Source organism: Melitaea cinxia, chromosome 15 (assembly GCF_905220565.1).
Source record: "Melitaea cinxia chromosome 15, ilMelCinx1.1, whole genome shotgun sequence".
Lineage (NCBI taxonomy): Eukaryota > Metazoa > Arthropoda > Insecta > Lepidoptera > Nymphalidae > Melitaea > Melitaea cinxia.
In genome coordinates, this window is record NC_059408.1 from 8,185,080 (window position 1) to 8,193,197 (window position 8,118).

Genomic DNA, 8,118 nt, shown 5'->3' on the forward strand with positions numbered 1-8,118 from the left:
GAGATTACTCTAAAGAAGTGCTGAGTCTATATGGGATGAAACATTTCTATATATTTTTAAATCATTTGCGAAAAGCGATATGATGCTATGTTTGATGACGAGAGAGATATCGTTAATAAATAACGAGAAAAGTTTGGAGCCCAGGTGTGTACCTTGAGGTATACCTCAAGACTTGGCGTAATATATTTGTGACTCGTAACCACCGACTGTTACTAGTTGAGACCTTCTTTCAACAACGAACTTATTTTAAGCGGACCGAAAATGACACAGCCCTCAAGTTTCGACAGCAATATAGTGTGACTAACTTTGTCAAATGCGCTCGTAAAATCAGTATATAAATCCACCTGCAAGCCCACGTCGATTTCAGGTGACAGGTGAGATGCGAATGAAAAAAGACTTGTTTTGGTGGAACGGCCTTTTCGGAAACCATGCTGAGCATCGTTGAGGCTTCGATATGACGTGTTATCAACGGGCAAACCAAAAATTCAAACAACTTTGACAGGCTCGATAAAATGGATATAGGTCTATAATTTGAGATGTTACACTCATCACCTTTTTTATGGATTGGCACTACGCGAGCTTTTTTTCCAAATCGAGGGAAGTTTGCCGACACGCAGTGAATGATTAAAGATAAGGCATAGTGGAAGCGCCAGCGCAGAAACACATCGGTGGTAGCTTTACTTCTACAAACATAATAATTTATTTTTAAAGTTTTAATTTGTAAAATGACGATTCGAAAGTGCTCTTCGAGCCTGTTTGAATAAAGCTATTTTTAATTTTGATTCCTTAGTAAAAACCGGGGGAATTCCGTCCGGTCCTGCCCCCTTATAGATATCTAATTTCTTGATATTTGCAAGGATTATCCTCTTTAGATATACTGAGGCAGCCCAACGACTGTCCGCTACAAGGTACGTTCGATAACTGAATGCTACCAGTATCGCGTGAATACATGGAAGAAAAATGATTAGCGAAAAGTTTAGCGATTTTAGGGCCTGTGTTGGCGTTGCACTGATTTACAAACATTGTGGTAGGTATGTTAGAGTTTCCTTTGCGTATGTCTTTAACATGCCGCCAGAAAGCCTTAGGATTTTCCCGGATATTACCTTCAAGCCTATTTTTATAGTCCCCATAGCATTTATTATAGTCTGGCTAACGAAAGTAGATACTCGATTTTTTTGCATACTTTTTAAATGACAAGACTGTGCTGGACCATCACCATCGGATATATTACCTCTTTAATCGGGGAATATCTAGCCGTAACTTACTAAGATTTAAATATAAATAATATTAAAACCAATACAAACCTTAATCCAATAACTACGTCTGAAAACACAAATCTTGCACTCGGCAACTTCTACTCGGCAGCATAAATCTTGTTATAAACAAATTTCGGCGATTTTAAAAGAGATTGGGAAGAATCGGAATCAGAGTATGGTAATAATTTAAAGAAAACAAATAAGGGCTCGAACACAAAACTGCGATGCGACGCGATGCGAATTCGCAACGCAGAAAATTGCGACACGAATTGCTCCGATGCGATTTCATGCGACAAGGCGTATCCCTTCCACGATTAGGGTGACCATTCCTTCGACGATCGTCAACCATATTGAACGTTTTTTGAAAACTAGGTCGTGACATGGATCGTAAAAAGAAGTGTGCCATTTTGTTATTACTTAGGAGATACGGGAAAAAGAAACAAAGAAGATTTTGGATTCATCCATTTATTACAATTATGAATGCCGATGGGAACTATTTTTATATAAAATATGAAGCTTTAAAATCCGACGAAAAAAAATCAACGTCGTACTCTGTTATTTTTTTTAAGTATACATATGTAACGTATACGTAACGTATGTAACGTTTTGCCCACAAGCTGTCTCAGAGTGAACTAAAATGGCGTCAACAAGTGTGACGTAGCATCGCAGGAATGCGCGATGCGAATCAATTCGCAAGTTCTTGCGATGCGTCGAGGGAGATCGCAGATTTTTACGATGCGACGTCGCATCGCAGTTTTTTGTTCGAACCCTAAACATGATGGCGTGTCTTTTAGATGCCACAATGTTTTTTTTAGGATTACTGTATCTCATGTATCTCTGTCTGAGTTTGTCCTGCTCCATTTTAGTCTGATCAGATTTTGTGAACCATGGTGGATGTCGCGATAGATAAGATACTTAAGAAGCCTATAATTTATCACACACACACACACACACATATATATATATATATATATATATATATATATATATATATATATATATATATATATATGAATCATGCCCGTTTTAGGTATCGTTATAATTCCATTTACCAGTAAAACAGTGTTAAAATAAGTTTTCATTACCTTATTACCGTTAAAAGTGTTAACAATAGTATCAAAATTAACGTTATTTATCGGTATTTTATAATGCTAGTCTTAAATTACATTTGTTACTGTAATAAAGTTATTAAATTTTATGTATTTATACAGCAGTAGCTAACTTATATTTTGGCATTAAAGCGACATAATTTTAGTTACTCAAATTAGTTCTAAAAACATTTTAAAACTTACGTTTTTAAATTTCGCTCCTTTAGTAAGTATGCTACAGCTGCAGAACCTATTGTTACGGCGGACGATAATGTCGAGAACATTCTAGAAGATGTGAGAAAGAAAATATTCTTAATCTTTCTCGAATATCCTAGAGCCTAGCTCTCTGAATATATAAGAGCCCAGTGTCGCCCGCCAGAGTTAGTTCGATTTGAACAGCGAAATAAGCGATTTCGAAACGAAAAGGAAAGTTATTTAACTCTTATTATCCCAGTGTTCCATTTTTAAAACGGTTACATTTTTATTTTTTATTTGAATTTCTGAATGCATCTTTAAATTAATATTTTTATGTTGGTATTACTAACAATACTAGCTATCAGTTGAATAAATGTCATTTCTCTTCGCGCGGTTTTTTCTATCCATAAACCTATTATTGTTTGAAAGTTTTTAGTGGAAATTATGGCAAACAGAAAAAAGTAAGTAACTATAATGTTTTGTAGTACACTATTGAATATTTATGGTTTATGCACATGTTGTATCATTGTTATATCGTGTCATAATACGTTTTCACAAATAAAAGTTGTTATTTGTGGGTAAGTGTGATGGTAATGTACCGTTCCATTATTTGAGCAGTAGGAACATACGCACATGTAATTTTTATACATTGAGATTTATACTTTGTCAGTATTGCATCAAAATTGTGGTATTATTTTATTGCAGATTGAATGTGGATCAAATAATCTCCTATTTAGAAGAAGATGACGATGTGTTTTCTGCTGATATTTTCATCACACCTCCTGATAATTGGCAAAATAGCGACGAAGACAGTGGTGACGAAGAGTTTGCAAGTATAAATAATTTGTCAAGACATCAATTACTTGCAGAAGCTGAACTTCGGGTCACCAGATCGTTTCATACTGAATCTACCGTAGTGAATAAGCTCGTTGGAGATGAAGCTAAAGTGGACCCAATACCTTCCACATCGTCAGTGACGCAGTCTCCACAGCCCAGCTGCTCGTCGCCAGTGACACAGCCTCCGCCAAAAAGAAGACGCGTTGAAGTCACAAGAAAGTGGAGGTTTGTAGATATTTCAGAAAAGGCTGGAAAAGAGCACTGTGAACCAGATTTCTTAGAAAACCTTCGAAATCCTATTCAGTTTTTCGAACTTTTTTATGATGAAGAGGTGTTTGAATTACTCCGATAAGAAACAGAAAAATGGAATACAAAAAGGGAAACATGGATTTCGAGTTTCAACAACAGATATAAAACATTTTATTGCTATTTTATTATTGTCTGGATATAATAGTGTATCGAGATACAGAATGTATTGGGAACAAAAAGTTGACTGCAGTTTTCCAACAATTGCAGCTCTTATGTCAAGAAATCGGTTTGAAGAGTTATTGCGTTATTTCCATGTTGCTGATAATAATAATCTTGACCGTAATGATAAGTTTGCTAAAGTACGTCCTTTAAGGAACCTGCTCAATGCTAGGTGGATAAAATATTATCCTGGCGATAAAAACTTGAGCATCGACGAATCGATGATTCCATATTATGGTAAACATGGAACCAAACAGCACATACATGGCAAGTCCATTCGCTTTGGTTACAAAAATTGGTCCATTTGTACGCGGCTGGGCTATTTAATATATGGTGAGCTTTATCAGGGAGCTAGTACCGGAAATACTCATCCTGAATTAGGTGTTGGTGCCTCAGTGGTTCTGGATCTTATCTCAAAATTGCCACAAGGTAGCTACAGCTTTTATTTCGATAACTTTTTTACATCTCTACCACTTCTTGACGAGTTGCAAAAAATGGGTCACGACGGAACGGGGACTATACGAGCTAATCGAACTGAGAGGTTTCAAAGGTTTTTGAAAGATCCAAAAGAAATGAAGAAAACAAGTAGAGGATGTCATCACCAATGTACAGATACATTATCTAACATCACTCTTGTAAGATATAATGACAATAACATTGTCACAGTGGCGACTCAATGTGGTGTTGCACCTATAAGTAAAGTGAAACGTTACTGCGACAAACAAAAAAAAGACGTTGAGCAACCCCGTTGCATTGTAAATTACAATAAATATATGGGTGGCGTGGACCGACTTGATCAAAATGTGGGTTGTTATAGAATCGCGATTCGTCTGAAGAGATGGTACTGGCAGTTGCTCATGTTTCCATTAAATGTCGCAGTCAATAATGCTTTCCAACTTTACAAAATATCCCCAGCTGCAAAAAAACATAACGGTACGCCACATGATCTTTTATCATTTACGAGAGATATTGTCTCTACATACTTTCTGATGAAAGATTCAGCCCCTACTACTTCAACCATGTCAACTCCTAGATCTTCACTAGCAGTAATAAAATGTGTGCCCGATGATATTAGATTGGATGGTAAAGGACATCTAATTGACAAACAAAATAAACAAACACGATGTGGTTTATGCCACAAAAATACAACAATGAAGTGTATCAAATGTAATGTTGCATTACATAGCAAATGTTCCATTTTTTTTCATACTGAATAACACATATATCTAACAATGATTGTTACGTAATAATTTTAAGATTTAAAATATATGTAAGTTTATCTAATTTTTTACTAGTGCAATAAATAAAAAATGTGAATAAAATAGTTTTATTTCCAAACGAAATCCGTAGCCACTAATAGTATTTTACATGTATGTATAAGCCTAGTGTTCCATTATTGGAACGGTTACAAAACTAAAAATCTAAATGAGATATATTTTTTTAAATATTTGGGTATAATTATACTTCTATAAACACGCACCAATACGATTTTCATAAAAATTAGACCTGTTTTACTAAGGTTGGGATGATATGGGTCAAAAAAAAATTGGGATTGGAAATTTTTGTTAAATAACCGTGCGAAGCCGGGGCGGCAAGCTAGTATACTAATAAAACTGACAAGAAAATATTAAAATAAAATACAAGACCAATATCAATTTGCTTAAAAAACCATCAAGGGTATTAAAAATATTATTCAATAGGTTAAGTAAATCTTTATTTTCATTACATAATCTTAGAATTTATACCTTATTTATACGATTAGTATATTCTATTTTTTTTTAAAGAGTCTTATTTAGTAAACAAATATGGCGTACTTCCGACAACAGACAATAGAGTAATATGTAAGCTTAGTAAAGTGACACAAAGAGCAAATGAATGAACAATATTAATAAGTCATAGACGAAAGTAAAATTCATTTTAAGTTCAAATATTGAACGATACTATATTGCTAAATTTATTGTATTAATTATTTATTATATTTCTGCTAAGAATTAGTAGAGGTACAGAATTACGAAAAAACAAAAATATAAATCGAGTATCTTTATAAGAGACAACAAATTTATATTTTGTTTATGTAAAATGATCGGTAAAAAAGACGTCACAAATAAAATTTACAACACAATAGGGCAGCCTATATCTAGAAAAAAAAGTCGACCCTATTAAAATTATTGCCACGTTATTTGTATTTACTATGAATAAAAAACTTTGCGCCGGCGACATACTCTCTCTAACATCTAAAAAAAGGACTCTCATTGCGTAATCCTAAGTCTCATCCTAAGGTCTCAATTTTTTTCCTGTGAACTACAGTAAGCTTTTATGCCATTGCTATGTGGTATACTTTAATATCATATGGGATAGCGTTAAAAATGTTCAGGGTGAAATTGATATTCAGAAATATTTATAATATAAAATAAAACCTTTACAATGAACACTTTACCATAAAATATTGACATTTTCAATATTTTGTAAGCATCTTTTTTGCGCTAAACATAAAAAAAGAAGAAAAAAAGAATAACAAAAGACAAATTAATAACAAATCGCTTTACGGTAACATTATTTAACAAATGAAGGGGTCAGGGGAAAAACAACTTTTGTCACATTTTTTATTTTTTTCAACTGGTAATGCAATCTGAATGGTTATATCTGTCGCTATGTTCTGTCAAAACAAACAGGGCAATAACATTCATAGTCACTGCGATTTCAAGCTTTTAAAATATCGGTACAGGGAAAAAACATCCGATGTCAGAACCGTTCAGGAAAAAAACAACCGTTGTCCATGGTCGACGTCGACTATGACAGTGACATAAGACTTTAAGGTTATAATTTTTGATATTTTCTTTCGATTCCAAGAGCGCTCCAAATTACAGGAATTGTGAGTTTTTTTACGCAAAATGTCTGACGATGAGTGTAATGTTTTGAGGTGTGAAAAGTCTAGTAAAAAGAGAAAAACTTTCGGTCGAATATCAGAAGTTAACAAGAAGATAAAAGTACAAAGTCATGAGATGGGAGAAAATTGTTATTGTAAGCGGTACAAGTGTTTTGATGTGGTAAATCTAGATCAAAGAAACAAAATTCTAAGAGATTTTAATCTCATGAAGACCCGTGATGACCAAAATTTATATTTGTGTGGTCTCATCACAGTTTATGAGGTACAACGAAGGCGTCCAAGAAAAGCCGAAGACGATGCAAATTTACATTCAGCAACCTATGTATACCGGGTTAGAATCACAGACAACACTCAAACGAAAGATGTTCCAGTTTGCTTTAAAGCATTCATGGCTATGCATGGCATTTCTCAACAAAGGTTAAAAACTCTGAAGAAGTCTTTGCAAGAGACTGGAAACGCGCCATTAGATATGCGAGGCAAGCACAACAACAGGCCAAGGAAGCTCACAGAAGATGTGAAAAATAAAGTAATGGAGCACATTAGGTCCTTTCGTGGCCGTAAAAGCCATTACAGCCTACACGAATCCTCAAAAATATATCTTCCTGAAGAATTAAATGTAAAAAAAATGTACGATTTGTTTCAATACAAAGATTTATTGTCCTATGAGTCATACAGATCTATTTTTGTTAATAATTTCAATATTGGTTTCGGATATCCGAGGTCAGATACATGCGGAAAATGTGATGAATTTAAGGCTAAATTGAAGGGCTTAGAAGTAGATTTGAAGAGTGTATCTAACAGTGAAGAAAAGGATATTATTGAAAAGAAGATAAAAGATTTAGAATCTGAAAATAAAGTACACAAGATAAAGGCAGAGACATTTTATCGCAAAAAAAGAGAAAGCAGGATTCACTCTCAATCTTCATTGAAAAGAGAGGCTATCGCCATGGATTATCAAAAGAATTTAAGCATGCCTAACATAACCAGTAACGAGACCTACTATAAGAGACAGCTCACCTTCAATTCATTTAACATTCACGCCCTGGCTTCTTCAGATTCTTATTTTTACTGCTACGATGAGACCATAGCTAAGAAAGGAGCAGATGAAGTTTGTTCTTTCCTACATCATTATATCTTTACAAAACTCAATGCGAATGTCAGAGAGTTAGTAATATTCTGTGATTCATGCGGTGGGCAAAATAAAAATTATTGCATGTTCAGATTTATACACTATGTGGTTCACACAACCAAACGTTTAGATGTGATAAAAATGGTATTCCCGATTCGAGGTCATTCGTACCTAGAATGTGACAAAAACATGGCACTTATAAATCAGAAGGCTCCATGTGAAACACCAGATGATTGGAGAAAAGTAGTGGCCGAGTCA

At 34.4% G+C, this 8,118-nt stretch overlaps 1 pseudogene; it reads left to right on the top strand.

Annotated features, from left to right (window-relative positions):
• The first annotated feature begins 2,983 nt into the window (after nucleotides 1–2,983).
• On the top strand, nucleotides 2,984–5,061 carry LOC123660655 (annotated as a pseudogene).
• The last annotated feature ends 3,057 nt before the right edge of the window (nucleotides 5,062–8,118 follow it).